Source organism: Lygodium microphyllum, chromosome 10, assembly GCF_053477565.2.
Source record: "Lygodium microphyllum isolate KBCC chromosome 10, Lygodium_microphyllum_v1.1.10, whole genome shotgun sequence".
NCBI classification, from domain to species: Eukaryota; Viridiplantae; Streptophyta; class Polypodiopsida; order Schizaeales; family Lygodiaceae; genus Lygodium; species Lygodium microphyllum.
The window spans coordinates 143,745,013-143,766,689 of record NC_141144.1 but is presented as its reverse complement, the minus strand read 5'-3'; positions in this window follow the sequence as shown (position 1 = coordinate 143,766,689).

The following is a 21,677-nucleotide window of genomic DNA, read 5'->3' as shown; positions in this document are numbered from 1 at the left end:
ATATAGTTTGATTGTTTTGCCAAAAGTGAACTGTGTGATGGCCAAGGAAATAGTAAAGGCTATCTCATTTTCTTCGACTCAAAGTTTCTAATAGGTATCCTTTCATAGCTAGTGTTGAGTGTTTGCTAGTTGCACTCTTGACCAGTTTTTCAAGGGTTCTTAGCTAGATAAGGCATTGAACTCTATGGTTAACAATTGTTCATCACAATCATAGGACTTTCACACATCTCCAAGTTTACAAACTCTTCTTTCATCAATCTTTGCAGCAATCCTTGCATTGATCTTCACATGAGCTATCTTCTCAATGCCTTTAACTTTATAACATTAAATGGTATTCGCATTTATGGAGTGAATCCACTCTGTAAATTGTAACAAGAAGGTTACAGTGGGGTTTTTAACTCTTTTGAGGTTTCCCATAAAGCAATGAGCAAAGGAAGTGTGCAATGTCCCCTTAAGTTGAGCATATACTCAAGGTTCTTGTTAAGTTTAGTATATGCCCAAGATTCTTGTTATAAGCTTAAGAGTTTCGATAGTTTGTGCACTAGGTTCCTTTTGAAGGAGTATAGCAAACCCATACATGACTCACACCATAGCTCACTTGAGGTGTGAAGTTAAAAAACTATGTCCTTGCTTCCAAAGAAGCAATAGCCTACTATCCCCCTTTTTCCTTTGTAAACTTTGTGTGGGACTCCCATTTTTCTCCACAAGGATTGCTAGTGATGAAATAAAGAATTCATTAATCTTGCCAAACCAGCTATTTCAAGGGCAATGCTATTGAGTAAATGCACTAATTTGTCAATACCTTATCTTAACTACCATCATCAAGCATCAAGCTGAAGCTCTAGTTCCTAATCATCCTCATAAAATGTCAATCTAATTCCAATATGGTACAAAATAATTTAGTAGTGCCTCATATTTCGGGGCTAGAGGGAAAAATCCCTAGACCAAATGGGCACCCATTCTTTAACAACATTGTTTGGATGAAAAATGAAAGGCACATAAATACCCCGCATCTCATTTAAGTCAAAATGAAAGTTTATGCTTTCTTGGCAATGTACTAGATTGCAAAGATAAAGGGAAAGTACATAAAAGTATCACAAATTTGCAATATCTAGTACTTGGAACTTTGGGTAAGCCTTGCCCTAAAGTTGTTTATGAATGATTGGTCGATTAAATTGCATATTCTCACTTGAAATGATGCACACAACCATAAAGATTTAAATTTAGCCTATCTTTATATGCACAAACCAATTGTCCATATGTAATGATCCATGCCTTCACATCCAACCTTGAAGAAAGGGGAGTTTGTTGTTAATTGCATATTAAACATACTAGAGCAGCATAGAGCTAGTATATGCTATAAAGGTCATATTACCACAACCTTGTTACTTTGATCTCTTCCATTGACTATTTCCAAGCTTGATTTAAATAATAGACAAACACATGTTCATTGGATTAAGACATTCTACATTTGCCAAGTTGTGTCACAATCATATTTACTTTGAATCATATGTATTTTAGCTAAAACACCCTTTTTCTTCCAACATCTATACATTCAAAGAATGGGGTGGTGCATTCATTTCCTTGATAGTTGCTCAATGTTGACAATCAAGCTTCTATATTAATTTAATCCTATGATGACATTAACTTCCCACCATATTAATGCATCACACATACATATATAGATTCCTTTGAATGATGCAATGTCTGGCATTGCAAGTAAATTTTGGGACTCCCTAGTGAATAATTCATCATAATGGCCGATGAATAAGCGTGAAGCAAAGGCTTATTTGGCATAACTCAATATTTGCCTTTTTCTCTAATGTATTTGTAACTTGTGTGATGGTAATTTCTTATGAATCATATAAACCTCTTTAAAGTGATCTATAGGTCTTGTGATTATTAGTTCCAACAATGCATGCATAAGGTTGTGTGTGTGTGTGTGTGTGTGTGTGTGTGTGTGTGTGTGTGTGTGTGTGTGTGTGTGTGTGTGTGTGTGTGTGTGTGTGTGTGTGTGTGTGTGTGTGTGTGTGTGTGTGTGTGTGTGTGTGTGTGTGTGTGTGTGTGTGTGTGTGTGTGTGTGTGTGTGTGTGTGTGTGTGTGTGTGTGTGTGTGTGTGTGTGTGTGTGTGTGTGTGTGTGTGCACTCACACACTATGAAAAACCAAAACCAAACAAATTGTAGAAAGTGTGATACAAATTAACATGTTGCAACAATAAGAAATTTATGAGCATTCCACATTTTCATTGTTAAGGTTACACTAGCATCATGAACAACATCAAAGGAATAAAAGAGTAATTTGTATTATAATTTTGAGTAATTTATAAAGTAGATGACCAAGAAAAATGTACCATAATAGGAGAAAATGGGAAGCATGTTACTTTTGCAAATGAATAGGTTTTATATTAGTGAAAATTAATACAAAAGTGTCTATGTTAAAGTGTCAATGGCTTACCCTAGATGCTACCCTGTCATTTCACATTAGCGACTTACCTTAGTGGAGTCCATGACTATAATATACTCAAGATCATATGTGTCATATGAGTGAAAACTTGTGAAGGCCAATTGAACAAATCAAGGAGAGGCTCAACATTATATTCTATAGGTTGCGATGTAGGATAAGGGTGATGTCCTCCACTTATTTTTTCTTGTTAACATCTATTCTTGAAGTACTCATCTATCTTCATGTGCTTGATGTAAGAAATGTTGCCTATACACATGTGTGAAGGGAGTGAGCCCTAAAGTGGAAGCATGCGAGTGGAAGCAAAAGCTATGGTGGAAGATATATATATATGTGTATATATATATATGGAAACTCCAACATTCGCAATGTGTGACCGGCCTTTCTTTATTCAAATATCACTGAAAGAATAAAGAATGAAGTGATAATGATAGGTGCTTGCCACCTATAGTGTATAAGTGTGCGAGTACTATCAGTGTAACTAATACATGGGTAGCTAGGCGCAGGTGCCTTTACCCCCAACAACCTCCTACTTAAAGATGAATGTGCCCCTAGTTAGGAGAGAACAAGAAAAATAGTGACAAAGTACAAGTGTACATAAGTACAATAGGATGAGGGAAGACATCATCCCATCCAACACCCATCAACTTCTTGAGAAATGAAAAATGCTCTATTAAGTGACTTTTGGTGAGCAGATCAATAGAATTTCATTCAATGGATGCCACTAAATTGATTGCTTATTACGCATTCTCTACTCAATAAATTCATGTCAATAAATTAATGACACACTTTTCTTTAAGTGTTGATGATGATCTAGCATGGCCATGAGACCATTTAGAGACCAGTATTCCTAGTGCATCACTTAATGGGGTGATCAGAGCACTATGACGAGGATATCTGGTTCAGGAAGTACAAGTTATAAAGAGGGAGAGAAGTGACTACCAAGTATAAGAGTGTACACAAGAACCAAGGAGTTATACATAAATGAAGATGGATTGAGTTCTAAGAGGAGGAAGTGCATTAGCATTGTGTATATGTATTTATGTGTGCATCCAAGGATGCCTGGGAATGTTTACTTGTGTGTAATGAGCATTGCATTCATTTGGGGCCATCCTCTCCTCTACAAGTCAAGGTTTAAGGTCTTTTCTTTCATTAAGAAAGACGAGAGAGGGAATTCTCTCACTAAGAAAGATGAGAGACGTGATCCTCTAGAAGTGAGGAGAGAAGTGATTTTCTCTTTCTACGGTCTAAAATGACACAAGCTTTTGTGTGGAGTTCAATCTTAAGGTTGAGGCCCAATGCAATCTAATAAACTCTTCTTATCTATGACTAAAGGTGGTTGCATGGACCATAAGTTAAGAGTACAATTTAAAAAGATGTTTTTTGGAAAATCCATTTTAAAAATATCTCCCAATAGAAAAACGATCTCTAAAAACGGGCCGCGAGGGTTATCGAAAACAGTGAGATCTACAATTTTTGTGTTGGACATTTTTTCATCCAAACAACGCACAAAGAGATATCTCGAAATTAGTGCTGCAGAGTGGAACAACCACATCTTGCATGAAGATCAACTCAACTCTCTCTCCAAGAAGAGAAGCTCTTGAAAGCCTATAAAAAAAGAGGCTCTCCTTGGGTGTAAGGGAGAGGTGAAGGAAGCATCACTTTGCATGTATTCAAGAGGAGAAGAGAAGGTGCAAGTGCTGCGGAAGCCTTGTTGAAATCAAGTTCCAAGAGAAGAAGAGAAAATGCAAGTGTTGCGGAAGCTCTGCTGAAATCAAGCGCGACGAGGAGAGCCCTACACATATTGTGTAGGAGAGAAGGAGACTCAAGAAGGATCAAAAGGTGCCAACTTCCAAGTTGTGCAAGTGTTAGCCGGTTGTATACCGTCCAAGGAACCGTGATCTTATTTCCCAGATCTACAAGTAAGAACTGGTTTATATGTAATGGAGGAGCTTGCTCCTTGTCAATAATATAACTCCACAAGTGTGGGGGGGGACTGGCCCATCTTCCAGTCCCTAGTGTGTTACCAATATCTCTACCTCTCTCTCTACATCTTTTTTTTCTCTCCTCTATTATCCCTATGTGCCAACATAATATTTGCCATATATATTTTAAGTATATAAGAAAGTCGAGCATGTATCTCGGATTTTACAATAGTGGTATCAGAGCAGGTCTCTTTGCTTTTCTCAAATTAAAGGTGATCCTTACAAGAAGAAGGTAAAGATGTCAAGTGATGAAGCACCTACAAGTGACCAATTACATGCTCAACTCCATGATCAACCAAGAGACAGGACTAATCAAAGAAAACCTACCTTTACCCTGACCAATATCCAAAGCAAGAGGGTAACAAGAAGAAGCGTAAGTATCTCTCACCCTCTGAGATACAAAAGTACAAAGAGAAAGGAAGGTGCTTTCTTTGTGGTTGTAAAATATTACACGGCGCAGCGAACAGAATTTGAGAAAGAGATAGAGAGTACACAACAGATAAGAGGAGAATCAGTAAATTCTTTAACTCCAAACAACTGATACAAAGATGGCTCTGTCCACCCGTGCGCTTCCACTATGTGAAGCTTAGATGGCAATCTAGACAAAAGATAGGTGAAGAGCTTAAGGCTAGTTGGAACAGCAACTCTGACTAGGTGAAAGATGAGTGAGTGATGGCTGCGAAGGGTTTTAGCTTTTATAGCCGGCGAAGGTCGTTAGGTCGGCCTGCTGACCGACCTACCATATGAACCTCCACTAGTCGCCCAGGGAATATTCCAATGAATATTCCCTTTACCATCGGGCTGGGGGCGCTACCCCCGGACCCCACAATAGGGACCCCTTTTAACTCCCTTACACCGCAACTCGATGCAATGCGCCTCGAGTTGCTACCAGCTTAACCACTCCATCTAACCCAAAGATTAGACCCACAACAATCACCTTTTTGCCATCCGGTCACATAGACCCCATCTGATATACAAGTCAGGACTCAACCAATGTCCTGGCTCACATTTGGCTTCTCCTCATAATGGGAGCCTTACAATTTTGAGCACCATGGATCATTGGTAGCACCTAATGAGGGTGGGGCATTGATCATATCTAACACCCCCCCTCAATGTCCACCCATAGGTGAACTATTTCCTCGGCCCAATGCCAAGTCTCTGAAGATGAACTTGAAGCAAATCCTTCGTAAGTGCTTTGGTGAAGATATCTGCTCCATTCTCCTCTGTTGGACAGTAGACCAGTTCCACTATCCCATCCTCCATCAAATCACACACATAGTGATACTGGATCTCTATATGTTTGGTGCGTGCATGAAACACTGAATTTTTGGCAATGGTGATGCAACTCTGATTGTCACATCTCAGCACAGTTGGTTCTTCATCCTGCACTCCCATATGCCATAGAATCCTTCTCAACCATACGGCTTCACATGTAGCAAAACAAGCTGCCTTGTACTCTGCTTCGGTAGAAGATAATGCCACTGTTGGTTGCTTCTTACTAATCCAAGAGAAAATTCCTGAACCCAAAGAGAAATAATAACCACAAACTGACTTCCTGGAATCACTGTCTCCTGCCCAATCTGAGTCACAGTTCCCCACAAGAGAAGTTCTGAAACCGTATGTGATACCATAGTCAAGAGTTTTCTTCAAGTATCTGAGCACCCACATCCCAGTCTTCCAATGACTCTCATGAGGTTTGTTTGAGAACCTGCTCAAAACACCAACAGCAAAAATGATATCTGGTCTGGTGTTACACAAGTAGATCACCTCCTATACCTCCCAATGTCTGCTAGTGCTGATGTATCCTCGACGGATAACTTTGCATTCACCTCCATAGGTGTAGCTATCTCCTTGCACTCGGTCATGCCAAATGCCTTCAAGATCTCCCATGCATACTTCTTCTGAGAGATGAAGATCTTTCCTGCCTCTTGCCAGACTTCAATCCCCAAACAATAGTGCAGCAAACCTAAGTCTGCCATTTCAAACTCAGAACTCAAAGCCTTTCGAGTTTGGTTGATCATATCTTCATAGTCACATGTAATAAGAAGGTCGTCCACATATAGGACAATCACTATAGACTTTTTACCATCCCTGTAAACATATAAGTTAGCATCTGAGGCGCATTTTTTGAAGTTTAGGTTTAAAAAGAACCTATCTATCCGCAGGTACCATGCTCTGGGGGCTTGTTTCAGCCCATACAATGCCTTCTTCAGCTTACACACTTTGTTCTCAGAATGGGGGGCCTCAAACCCTGGTGGCTGAGCCATGTACACCTCCTCCTTGAGATCACCATTTAAGAACGTTGATTTAACATCCATTTGGTACACTGGCCACTTCTTGTTGGGCAACCACTGCAAGTACCGTGCGAATAGTGGTCATTCTGGTAGTTGGGGCAAATGACTCTTGAAAATCAAACCCTTCAACTTGTGAAAATCCTTGGGCAACCAGTCTAGCTTTGTACTTTTCTAAGGTACCATCAGCCTTGTACTTTACCTTCCAGATCCACTTGGTGCCAATAACCTTCCGCTTTGCTGGTCGATCCACTAGCTCCCAAGTGTCATTCTTCATTATGCTGTCGTACTCCGCCTGCATAGCAGCCTTCCATGATGGATCTGCAAGTGCTTCTTTTAAGTCAGTTGGCTCCTTTACTTCTCTCATAATCTCAACCATCAAGGCCATATTGACTATGTGAGCACAAGCCCTCCTTTGCTCCTCTATTCTCTGAGACCTCCTTGGTTCATCTGCCTTCTCCTCAACAGATGCAGGCATAGGATTATTGTGGTCATAGAGCTGCTTCACCCAGCGCGGCAATGGCTTTTTCGGTGGGGTGATGTCAGGTTGGTGAACTTTTTCCTCATCATCTGAAGATGATGCTTCCTCGTCCTTAAGGATAGGGATAGCTCTCGGGACAGGTTCATAGTGGACTACTTCTTCGCTTGATGATAAAGTGGAAGAACTTGCCTTCTCCTCTTCCACTATATGCGGCTCCTCCTTGAACACCACATCATGACTCGCGATGATCTTCTTTGTGTCTTGGTCATATAACTTGTAAGCCTTCGGCTCATCACTATAACCCAAGAAGATACATTTTCTGCTTTTTGGTTGTAACTTGTTTCTCTTCTCATCTGGAACATGTGCATAACATTCACATCCAAAAATTCTGAAATGTGAGACAGATAGTTTCTTACCAGTGTAAGTCTCATGAGGTGTTTTTCCCTTGAGAGCCTTTGTATGGCTCCGATTTAGAATGTAGACTGTAGTATTAACAACTTCAGCCCAAAAATGGTTAGGCAATCCCTTGCCCTTTAGCATGCATCTTGACATCTCCACAATGGTGTGATTCCTGTGTTCCACAACACCGTTCTGCTGAGGTGTGTGAGGTGTCGTCAATTGACGCTTGATCCCTTTGCTCTTGCAAAAGCCTTCAAACTCCTTTGAGTTGAACTCACCACCACCATCTGTTCTAAATTTCTTCACACTTTTCCCTGTTTCATTCTCAACAAGTAGTAGCCATTCTTTAAACTTACCAAAAGCTTGAGCCTTATCATGAAGGAAGTACACCCACATCTTCCTACTGTAGTCGTCGACAATCAACATAAAATAAGAAGATCCCCCCAAGGCCTGTGTAGGCATCTTACCACACAAGTCGGCATGCACCAACTCTAGAGGAGCATGTGCTCTATTCTTGCTTTCTTGTGGAAATGCCTTTCTCTGTTGCTTGCCCATCATACAAGCTTCACATGGTTCCTTCAATTCAGTTATTGTAGGTAGGTGAGCAACCATACCTTGCTTTTGCATCTCCTTCAATACTGCAAATCCGATGTGTCCAAACCTTTCATGCCAAAGCTTACTTGTGCCCACTCCAGCGGTGGCTATAAGAGCACTTAGCTCATACAGGTTGTTCCTTCTTTCTCCTTTGCCAACAATTGTGCCAGCACTATCAATAATTTCTGCACCTGTCTTCTTAAACCTCACTTCATGACCAAGATCAGTTATGGCAGCAAGATAATAGATTTCTCCTGATTTTGGGAACATACAACACATTTGAAAGCTTTTTGACTTCACCATTTGCAGCAACAAAAGAAATAGTACATGTGCCCGCAACAGGGCATTTAGCATCATTTCCAACCGTCACAGTGATGGATTCTTGTAGAGGCTGCATAGAACTGTATAGACCTTTCTTGTTGGTCATGTGACGGGAGGCCCCACTATCCAACACCCATGAGTCAGTGGTAGATTCTTCTTGCGCTGAGGAGCACACTTCCTCAATGGTCGCCATGAATAATTCCAGCTCTGCTTCAGCCATATTGGCTGTTTCTTTTCCTTTACTTTTAAGGGTACCATTCTTTTCATATGCCTTCTTGACACGACAATCTGCAATTGCATGTCCTTTTTTCTTGCAGTAGAAGCACTCTCCTTGAAACTTCTTCTTGCTGCCCTTCTTCTTTTTGTCACCATCATTTTTGGTGGAGGAACCACCTTTGCCTTTTGCATTGGCAGAGAATGCAACATCTCCATTGTTGCTTCCTTCTCGGGCTTTCAGTCTCAACTCCTCCTCCACTAATAATGCACAAAACTCCTCAAAAGTCAAAGCTTGAGGTCTCACCTGAGTATTAAGGGTAGTTACTAGTCCATTAAACTTTTGTGGACAAATCCAAAGACACCTTCGAGCTAGCTCTTCGCTAGTCTTTTGTATCCCAGCACCAGCCATCTGGTCGCGCAGATTCTTAATCCGAGTGATAAATGCTTCAACCGTCTCTCCTTCAGCAAACTTCTCCGCTACTAGTTGATTCTCCAAGTTTTGAATCCTCGTTTGGTTTCGTGTTTCATACTGACTCCTTAGTACATTCCAAGCCTCTGACGCTTTGGTTGTATGCTGAATCAAAGTCAGAACACTGTCAGAGCAGCTTGTAACTAAGGCACACAATGCATTTTCATTCCTTCGTTTCCAAGCTCGTAGAAGATCTGCATTCGGAGGAATCATCACACTAGGATTTGATGGGTCGGGGGTAGGATGTGGTTCTGCGTCAGTCCCTAGCACAGTCTCCAGAAACTCATAAGAATCAAGGATAGTTGTAATTTTGAACTTCCACAAGGTGTAGTTTGTACCATCTAACTTGCCTTTGCTGAAGGTTGGTGGACGAATCCTCAGTGTTTGAATAGCCGGTACAGCAACACCACCTCGTGCACTGCTTCCTGATGCGCTAGAACCGCTTCCGGAAGTCGACATAGTTTCTCCTTGTTGTTGAAGCCTTTGCCTCTTGCACACTCTTCGATCTCTAGAGCCCCCTGGGCTCTGATACCATGTAAAATATTACACGGCGCAGCGAACAGAATCTAAGAAAGAGACAGAGAGTACACAACATATAAGAGGAGAATCAGTAAATTCTTTAACTCCAAACAACTGATACAAAGATGGCTCTGTCCACCCGTGTGCTTCCACTGTGTGAAGCTTAGATGGCAATCTAGACAGAAGATAGGTGAAGAGCTTAAGGCTAGTTGGAACAGCAACTTTGACTAGGTGAAAGATGAGTGAGTGATGGCTGCGAAGGGTTTTAGCTTTTATAGCCGGCGAAGGTCATTAGGTCGGCCTGCTGACCGACCTACCATATGAGCCTCCACTAGTCGCCCAGGGAATATTCCAAGGAATATTCCCTTTACCATCGGGCTGGGGGCGCTACCCCCAGACCCCACAATAGGGACCCCTTTTAACTCCCTTACACCGCAACTCGATGCAATGCGCCTCGAGTTGCTACCAGCTTAACCACTCCATCTAACCCAAAGATTAGACCCACAATAGTCACCTTTTTGCCATCCGGTCACATAAACCTCATCTGATATACAAGTCAGGACTCAACCAATGTTCGGGCTCACATTTGGCTTCTCCTCATAATGGGGGCCTTACAACTTTGAGCACCATGGATCATTGGTAGCACCTAATGAGGGTGGGGCATTGATCATATCTAACAGTGGTGAGTTAGGGCATATGAAGCCTAATTGTCCTCACAAAAGGAAGGAAGCAAATGTGGTTAAAGATCCTCCTACGTTATCCTCATATTTTGTTTTGGATGTGCAAGCTAACACTCATTCAAATGAGAAGAGAAGACAACTCTTAAAGGGTTGGGGGACACTCAACAATCAACAAGTTTTGATACTCTTTGATCCAGGGTCCACATATAATTTTTTGTTAGCAGATACTGTTGAAAGGCTAAAAATTCCACCGGATCGATTGGGAACACCAATTGGATCACGTTCGGCATTTGAAGGACTTACAACCAATTCTACTCCTATTCAAGGGTAGTTGAATCTTAGAATTGGTGATTACCGCGACCAAGAATCTTTTCTACTTGCACCCATAGATAACTGTGATGTTATCTTAGGCATGCCTTGGCATTACAAGATTAGACCTCTTCCCGATTTTGTTAAGAAGACCCTTGCATTTCAATTCAAGGGTCAGAACATAGTATGCATTGCTGATATGCTGGAGATTGGCCTATGCCAATGGTTAGTCATGTTAGCATTTCTAAAGAAATAAAGAAAGCTATTTTTGTGTACATGATTTTTATGAGAGAGTCAAAAGTAACTAATTATTCAAGGGCACTTGGTGCCTCTAATGAACACATAATACCAACTAATGCTTCTAAGTCTCAGACTTTAAAAAAACCCCTCTCTTTAATTGATCAAGCTAGACATGATTTTGTTAAACAATATGAAAATTGTTTTAGTGATTCACTCCCAGGAGAGTTACCTCCTAAGTGCCCGAAAGATCACACAATTGATCTTATCCCAGGCAGTTCACCACCTAACCAACCGCCTTACCGAGTAAGTGCAAGTCATTAAGAGGAGATCCTAACACAAGTAAACGAGTTGTTGGAAAAAGGTTAGTTCAACCTAGCTCTTCTCCATTCTGCTCTCCAGTCTTACTTATTCAAAAGAAAGACGGTTCTTTTTGTATGTGCATAGACTACATATCTTTAAACAATATCATAATCAAGAATTGTTTTCCTATCCCAAGTATAGATGATATCTTGGATAAGTTGCAAGGGGCTAGTGTCTTTAGTCGCATTGATGTCAAGAGCAGCTATCACCAAATATGGATAGCACTTGAAGATGTTCATAAGACATCTTTTCGTATGAAATTTGGACTATATGAGTTCTTAGTCATGCCATTTGGTTTGACTAATGCACCTGCCACATTCAATCGAATGATAGAGAGAATTTTTAAACCTCACTCAAAGTTCACATTTGTCTTCTTTGATGACATTCTAATATTTTCACGGCCTGAAGAAGAGCATAGAAAACATATATCTATTGTTTTTCAAGAGCTTCGCAAGCATAGACTATAAGTCAATGCTAAGAATAGTGAATTTTTCCTTTCGGAAATTCATTACTTAGACCATATTGTTTCACACAATTTGGTGAGAATGGATCCTAAGAAGATTCAAGACATTGTTGAATGGCCTACACCTACTTATGTACATGAAGTTAGAAGTTTCTTGGGCCTATGTTCATACTATAGGAGGTTCATACGAGGTTTTGCATATGTTGCATCTCCTCTACATGACCTTACTAAGAAGTGAATGCCTTTTGGCTGGGGATCAAGGCAACTACAAGCCTTTGAAAGAATTAAGTTTCTTGTGACTCAAGAACCAGTTCTCATAGTTCCGAATCTTCAAAAACATTTTGAAGTTCACTACGATGCTTCTGGGGATTGCATTGGAGCTGTGCTTAACCAAGAGCATCATGCACTAGCATTTGAGAGCCGACGCCTCACATGCTCCATTATATGAGAAAGAGCTTATGGCAGTGATACATGCTCTTCAAGTATGGAAACACTATTTACTTGGTGTAGATTTTGTCATTAAAACAGATCACCAAAGTCTAAGATACTCCCTCACTCAGAAGAAGCTCTTAGAGAAACAGATGCATTGGGCAAATTTCTTATCTATGTTTCATTTTTAAATCATTCACACATTTGGAACTAAGAATGTGGTAGTAGATGCTCTATCACGGCGACCTCGAGTGAATGCAATCACAACTATTTACCATAACGAGTTCATGGATTTACCCAAAATGTATGCAACTCATTCCGACTTCTCAACCATATGGGATCAACTTAGGTCAATCGATTACACCTCACTCGATTCAAGATGGTTATTTGTATCATCATCAAGCAATTTGTGTAGCATTACCATTGCGACACAAGGTAATGGATGAAGCACATGCATCTCCATATGCTGGACATAGGGATATTCTACCCACTACTCAAGCATTGGAAAGATATTTCTTTCGGCCCACTCTTAGAGCTAACATTGAAAGATATGTCCGCGAGTGCAAATATGCCAAAAAGTAAAGTATGACAGGCATAAACCACCTGGTCTACTAAAGCCATTACCTATTCCCAATGAGCCTTGGGAAAGTATACCCATGGACTTTATCATGGAGCTTCCTTGCACACAAACAGGCAATGATGCAATCTGGACTATCATTGATAGATTCAGTAAGCAAGCTTACTTTATACCTATGCGAAAGACAATCAAAGCTGATCATATGGCTAAGCTATTCATTGCTCATATTTTCAAGCATCATGGCATGCCTAAGTCCATTATAAGTGATCGAGATCCCCGCATGACCAGCCTCTTTTGGCAAGCTCTCTTCGAGAACCTCGGGACAAAGTTAAAGTTTTCATCCTCTTATCATCCTCAAATAGATGGGCAGAAGTGAAAGTGCTAATTCTACTGTTTTGGACCTTTTGAAATCCTATGTCTCTGATAATCAAAGAGAATGGGAAAAGTATTTGCCTTTAGTAGAGTTTGCATACAATAATACAGTGCACTCTAGTACCGGTAAGGCACCCTTTGAGATCATCTATGGTAAGCCTCATTTACCACCCATTCTTCTTACGAATGATAATATCTTTGCAGCAGATGAGTTTGTTAGAGACATTGATACAACTTTCACTCAAGTAAAAGCTGCTATCCAAGGACACAAGAGAAGCATAAACGCGAAGCAGATAAGCATCATCGTAAGTTAGATCTCAAGTTGGGACAGTATGTTCTTCTTAAGTTTGAGAAGGCTCACGTGAAGAAGCAGAAAGGTTAAAAGGGTAAAGTGGTTAAGATTTCTAATCGCTATTATGGCCCTTTCAAGATCACAGATAAGATAAATGATGTGACTTTTTGTTTGGATCTACCAAGTCATTGGAATATTCATAATGCTTTCCATATAAGTTTGCTATGTCCCTATATTGGAGAACCTCCAATGGAACCAGTCAAGGAAGATTTATATGACATAGAAGAAACAGAAGAGTTCCTTGTGCCTGAAAGAATTTTACACCATCAGGACAATACTCTAAGGTCAGGTAAGATATTATGGAAGTATCTAGTTAAGTTTAAGATTTATCCCCCATTGGACGCTCAGTTTATGACTGAGAGAGAACTACAAGACTTTCCAGATCTTCTTAAGGACAATGTATCCCCTCTACAGTTGAGATCAACTATTTAGAAGCCAGAGGGATGTCACTAAATTGATTGTGTATTATGCATTCTCTATTTAATATATTCATATCAATAAATTAATGACTCACTTTTCTTTAAGTGTTGATGATGATCTAGCATGGCCATGAGACCATTTAGAGACTAGTATTCCTAGTGCATCACTTAATGGGGTGATCGGAGCACTATGATGGGGATATCTAGTATAGGCAGTACAAGTTATGAATGGGGAAAAAGTGACTGCCAAGTGTAAGAGTGTACACAAGAACCTGGGAGTTACACATAAATGAAGATGGGTTGAGTTCTAAGAGGAGGAAGTGCATTAGCATTGTGTATATATATTTATGTGTGCATCCAGGGATGCTTGGGAATGTTTACTTGTGTGTAATGAGCATTGCATTCATATGGGGTCATCCTCTCCCTTACAATTCAAGGTTTAAGGTCTTTTCTTTCATTAAGAAAGACGAGAGAGGAAATTCTCTCACTAAGAAAGACGAGAGACATGATCCTCTAGAAGTGAGGAGAGAAGTGATTTTCTCTTTCTAAGGTCTAATATGGCACAACATTTTGTGTGGAATTCAATCTTAAGGTTAAGGCCCAAGGCAATCTAATAAACTCTCCTTATCTATGACTCAAGGTGGTTGCATGGACCACAAGTTAAGAGTACAGTTTAAAACGTTGTTTTTTTGGAAAATCCATTTTTAAAATATCTCACAATAGAAAAACGATCTCTAAAAACGGGCTATGAAAGTTATCGGAAACAGCAAGATCTACAACTTTCGTGTTGGTCGTTTTTTCATCCAAACAATGCACAAAGAGATATCTCAAAATTAGTGTTGTAGAGTGGAGCAACCACATCTTACATGAAGATCAACTCAACTCTCTCTCCAAGAAGAGAAGCTCTTGAAATCCTATAAAAGAAGAGGCTCTCCTTGGGTGTAAGGGAGATGTGAAGAAGCATCACTTTGCATGAATCCAAGAGGAGAAGAGAAGGTGCAAGTGCTGTGGAAGCCGTGCTGAAATCAAGTTTCAAGAGGAGAAGAGAAGGTGCAAGTGCTGCAGAAGCTCTGCCGAAATCAAGCGCCAAGAGGAGAGCCCTACACATAGGAGAGAAGGAGACTCAAGAAGGATCAAAAGGTGCTAACTTCCAAGTTGTACAAGTGTTACCCGGTTGTATACCATGCAAGGAATCGTGATCATGTTTCCAAGGTCTACAAATAAGAATTAGTTTATGTGCAATGGAGGAGCTTGCTCATTGTCAATAATATAACTCCACAAGGAGGGGGGGGGGGGGGGGGGGCGGAAGACTGTAGTTCCTAGTGTGTTACCAATTTCTCTACCTCTCTCTCTACATCTTTCTTTTCTCTCATCTATTCTCCCTCTGTGCCAACATAATATTTGCCATATATATTTTAAGTATATAAGAAAGTCGAGCGTGTATCTCATATTCTACAATAGTGGTATCAGAGTAGGTGTCTTTGCTTTTCTCAAAGTAAAGGTGATCCTTGCAAGAAGAAGGTAAAGATGTCAACTGATGAAGCACCTACAAGTGGTATCAGAGTAGGTGTCTTTTCTCAAAGTAAAGGTGATCCTTGCAAGAAGAAGGTAAAGATGTGAACTGATGAATCACCTACAAGTGAGAAATTATAGGCTCAATTGACAGAGATATCTCGAAATTAGTGCTATAGAGTGGAACAACCACATCTTGCATGAAGATCCACTCAACTCTCTCTCCAAGAAGAGAGGCTCTTGACATAGATATCTCGAAATTAGTGCTATAGAGTGGAACAACCACATCTTGCATAAAGATCAACTCAACTCTTTCTCCAAGAAGAGAAGCTCTTGAAAGCCTATAAAAGAAAAAGGCTCTCCTTGGGTGGAAGGGAGAGGTGAAGGAAGCATCACTTTACATGTATCCAAGAGGAGAAGAGAAAGTGCAAGTGCTGTGGAAGCCCTGCTGAGATCAAGTTCCAAAAGGAGAAGAGAAGGTGCAAGTGCTGCGGACGCTTTGCTGAAATCAAGCGCCAAGAGGAGAGCCCTACACATATTGTGTAGGAGAGAAGGAGACTCAAGAAGGATCAAAAGGTGCCAACTTCCAAGTTGTGCAAGTGTTAGCCGGTTGTATACCATGCAAGGAACCGTGATCTTGTTTCCAAGACCTACAAGTAAGAACTGGTTTATGTGTAATGGAGGAGCTTGATCCTTGTCAATAATATAACTCCACAAGGGGGGGGACTGGCCCATCTTCGAGTCCTTATTGTGTTGCCAATTTCTCTACCTCTCTCTCTACATCTTTCTTTTCTCTTATCTATTCTCCCTCTGTGCCAACATAATATTTGCCATATATATTTTAAGTATATAAGAAAATCGATGTGTGTATCTCAGATTCTATAACAGTGGACATCTTGACAAGATCAATGGACTTGTCCTCCTCAATGACCTCTCGGATAAAGTGGTAACACACCTCAATGTGCTTTGTCCTCGCATGGAAGACTGGATACTTGGCTAATTGAATAGCACTCATAGAATTTGAATGCAATGTAGGGAACACATTAATAATACCAACTTTTGCTACTAGATAGCCTACCCAAAGAACCTCCTTGCAAGCCTTAGTGGCTACAATATACTTAGCCTTGATAGTAGAGAGGGCCATGTATTTCTACACCTTGGACATCCAAGAAACAACACCTTCAACAAAGGTGAAGACATAGCACTTCCTACTATCTTCATGTCCTTGTTCTATGCCCTTTAGGTACCTCATGATACCCTTCATGGCATCTCAATGTCATCTACCAAGTGTAGCCATATAGATGCCACAACTCCCACTCCAAATGCAATGTCAGGACAAGTGGCTATAATGGCATACATCAAACTTCCCACTATAGATGCATAAGGGATCTTGGCCATCTCGGTCCTCTATTCATTTAATTGTGGAATATTGTCTTGACTAACCTTTACATGTAGAGGATAGCCAATAGGCTTACCATTCTGCATATGAAGATTGACAACATTGATATTGCAAGATTGGCAAGGTAGCATTAGTTGTTATTGCAGGACTGGCAAGGTAGCATTAACTATCTCTAAGGCAAGGCCAAACTAGTGTGCTTGCACTTGGGGCTTGGGGAAGGAGGAACGGGGGTATCATCGCCTACCCCTTCTTGGGAGGATGCTCCGCAAAGTTGCCTTGTACCAAGTAAGAAACCAAAATATTGCTCTTAGGAGGTTGTTCCTTATAGGATATAGCAAAGTCTGATGTTATGGAGGTCTTACTGAATGATGATTTTGTTGAGACATCATCTCGAATTCTTCTGTGACCATTAGCAAATATCATTCCTCTTGGGACTACAAGACCCATAGCATCATACAACTTCCTCAACACTTCTTGATCATTCCAATATCTCATCATGGCTACAAGTTTCCTTGTTTTAATTTCTCTAGAATAGGCTTTAAGTTTCTCAGCCATGGTCATAAGCTGAGGATTTTGCATTACTTTTTACAGTACATCGAAGTATTGTTGTGTGTCTAGCTGAGGGATACCACTTGAACAAGCACTTTGAACACTTTGTTGCAACTATTTGGCCTTATATTATCTGTTCATTAAGTTCTTGGCAATGCAAAATGTTTGGTAGTTTTCGACATTGCTTGTATTGTGATCTTGTAATGCAGAAGCATTGTAGCAAATGGATTGAGCTCAAGAACAACCAATAAACTGAAGATTCACGCATTTAGCCTACAACTTGGGTTTCCTCACAACTCCACGTAGGCCATGTGTTTGGCAATCAATTGCTATGCATCCAGGAGTTACCATGTGATATGCATAATGCAATTGTGGATGACACACCTCATCCTCAAGCATTTTATGATTAAAAAAACCAGCCACGTGAGGTGCAAAACCAATCCTTTAATTATTTCCAAGCTACTCATAATTGCGGCATTGCTAGAGACTAGTACCAAGTTTTCTCGTGCTACTAGTCTCTCTTAAATTTAAATAGTGATCGGCCTGTATACTATGTATAATCAAATAAATCAGAATTTAAAACATTTTCAGTGACCACTTACTTTCATAATCCCTCTTCCCTCCTATCGATTAGGTTTTGCATTCGTTGGGTAGGTGTAGGGTTCACTTTTATGTAGTTTTTCATGTAAAAATTGATAAAAGCACACTATAACATGGAAACAAGGGTTGATCCTTATGCTCTGACCTTGTTATACGCTCACGGACATAAAATGTACGTTTTTCTAAATTTTTTAGGTGAAAACTAAATTTTTCCTAATTTTCTCTACTTTTTTCATTTATTTATTCATAAAAATGTGATGTTTTAGAATTATGGGTTCTTATTGATCAAGGAAACTCAACATCATTTTCATATTCATTTTCATCCCATGTGACCCCAAAACACTCACCAAAAACCCCAAATTTCATTATTTTTTATCAAAATCGCAAGTTGCATGTTTTGTGTGTTTTGTGAGAAATTATTATATTTTCTAGTTTTCTTCCATATTTGAAAGATAATGCAATATGGAAAATCAAGAACAAAAAAAATCAAGCACTTTCTTCAATCATTTTTCATAAAACACAAGAATCGCTCACTTACACATAGAAATTGCGATTCCGAGGCTTGTATCTCATAGACAGGAGGCCGCTGACGCTTCTTCTTTGCCACCGCTAATGCACTTTCTCCGCCCGATCTACTCCATCATCATAATTTGGTTTGGATTCTTCATCACAACTCTCCCCCTTCTCTCTTGAATTGATCATATAAACAACCACAAAGAGGAGAGAGGAGAGAGGAAAGAGAAAGGCTAGAAAATCAAAATTTGAAATCCTCCATAAAAATCAGCAAAATCAAAGTCATCTCCTTCCTCTCTCTACCCTGATCAAGAATCTCACACACTCTCTCTAGAATTGCCAAAAATGAAGAGGCATCGAGCAAATTTGGAAGGGTGCTTTGATTAGTTTGGCTTCTTTTAATAAGCCTAAGGTTTAATTATTAAAATAATCGATTCAGCTTTTTGTGTTCACATTACCCTGCAAGTGGATATTTTGGTTTCAAGTGGGCAAATGGACTCAGATTCGAGATCCGTCTAAATAAGTGGCTCTGCGGCATCGAAATCTATCAACTTGGCCTTTGTTGTGCACTTTTCGGCTCCTAGATCTAGTAGCTGCTTTATAAAGCCAAACATTGTGGGGATTAAATGGGGGGTCAAACGACCTCCGATCGACAAACTGAGACTTGCATTGGATTCCTGACATCAAAATTTATCTATGAAAACTCTAGCTTGACCATCCACCACCGTTTGATTTTTTATGAAAATTTGTTCTTTGGCACTTCCTAGGGACTTCTTGCTCCAAAAACGGCCTCAAATGCTTCAAGCACGGCTCAAAATTGGCTCCTAAAATCCAGCTCTCATTGGAGACCACAGGATAGGGTGACTCACCCCATCGAATCTCACGAATAGATCTGCACATGCATAATCATAAAGAGCATCAAGCTGATACAAAAAATACACAACTAAACACTCCACAGCTCTCGCCCTACCTCCTGACAAAATCAAGGCATGAAAACCCACAAGGGATAGGCCCGGCATAATCTAACAGAAATCTAGAGGGAGTCGCTAACCAAGTGCTCTAATATGGACTAGCTAAAAAGCCTATCAAAGAGGTCATCCTAGTGGTGATCTGAACTACTTGCCTAACTTAGGACAATTGAACCAGGACCACCTACTAGACGAGGACTCCTATAGCCTGGGCATCATATTTTTCTTGTAACACATTGTCTTCCCAAGGTTTCCATACTTGGGTGTATAAAAAGGAGGAAGCTAAGCATAGAGGGACCCAAGGAGAACATGGCATCGATTTCACAGGTCTTGACTCAGTACCCAAGAACCTACCAAGCTCTCGCAAGGCGACACTTAATCTTTTTATAACACTCACTTTTATTTTCGCTCCAACCTTCCTTTCTTTTCTTTTCAGCTAGCTGCTACCCCTAGGAAGGCAAGACACCGGGTCTGGGGCCCCGGATCTAACTCATCCCCTAGTAAGGCGATAATCAATTGCTTGGAGGAATGTTCTTCCTTTTTCTTTTTCTTTTCTTGTTGAGGGATTAGAACCCCTTTTTACACACCTCATTAATGTTTAATTTTAGATGTATTCAAAACTTAATTTTCCTTTATATTTTGGTTTATATTTAGGCAGGCTTCTCTAACTACCTCACACTAGTAGGGACTCCTAGGACAACTGCCTAGTAGGTTAGCAGAACAGGATCACTAGGAATACCTTCTAAAATAGGTCTTCATTGCCTGACAAGGTCCTAATACAAGGTAGACAACTACTCAAATCTCCCCCAGATATGCCTAACCAACCCTAGGACTTCATGCCTTGATTGTTGGTCCCCAACAAATTAAAAGAATTTAACCCTTACATACACCCCAAGGGGTTCATTATAGATGTTGTATGGTATCACATGAGTGTAAGGGAGGGGGTTTTTAGAAGGGGACACTTAAGCGTATACATTAGAGATAGACCCCTCTTAATTTTCTATATTGAACTTAAATTTAAGGAGGGGATAGAGGGAAAAAAGAAGGGGGGATGCATTTGATCACCTCTCTCCATAGATTGGTTTCTCCATGGCATACAAGAGACCTTGACAAGTAAGGTTAAAACCCTAAACCCTCAAATAGTAGGGTTATTGAATTAATCATAGTGTGGGAGGGGGGAGTTGGCACTCTCCCATGGTTTTGGTAGAGATATTCAACTCCCCATCTTCCAAAGAGAGCTTGGTGTCCGCTTGGTGTAGTCACTTTAAGTATAAAGGGGTTTGATTCCCCTACTCTCTCTCCTCATGTGGTAAGGGGGCACGGACACTCAAAAACATTGTGACACATACTTCGATGGTATCCAAGTGCCACTACATAAATCACTTTGTGATTTTACCATTTTGATACTTTTAATAGCTTACGATAATTTCAACTTTTAAAAAGAAAGTTAGTATATGCTCTATGAAGACTTATATTTAAGAAAGGGGGTACATAAAAAGTCATACATGTATATATCTTATAAGCTTAAATAGGGGGATATATTAGTCTTACAAGCTTCATAAATAGGGGTTTTTTTAGAAGTCCTTGCATGCAGGTGAATGACATGTCTTCTTTACTATGAGTGAACCCCCCGTGACATACATATATAACATTATTAACTTAAGGGAAAACTCAAAAAGGGGATGAAACCACTTAGAATGGCCACAAGAAGCTCCTTCACAGCAAAGGCTCCCTCCAATGACTTCTTCAACCTGTGTGATGTAATCACTAAAACAGAAAACCATTAAACATATCTGCACCAAATAGACATATGGACATCTTGGCCTAAGGAAATATCACATTTCACACCCAACAAAATTGGCCCTCTTGGTCTAAAGAAATAAAGCAATTAAACGTGAAAAAAATCAACCCTCTCGGCCTAAGGAAATCAAGTATTAAAACCCTAAAAAGAACCGGCCCTCTTGGCCTAATGGAATAAAGCAAAATAGCTTGTATATATCCCCCTTGGAACACTACAGATATGCGGCAAACTGCTCCATTCCAAGGAGAAAATAGGACCCCAGGCCTAAACTAAATGCATCAAATTGTGACCCATGCCTCTTGCATAAATAGCAAGAGGTGTATGTATAACATGTTGTCTGACCAACCTATGGGTCTAAGATAACAAAGACAAATGGATTTCGGTACTCTTTACATCAC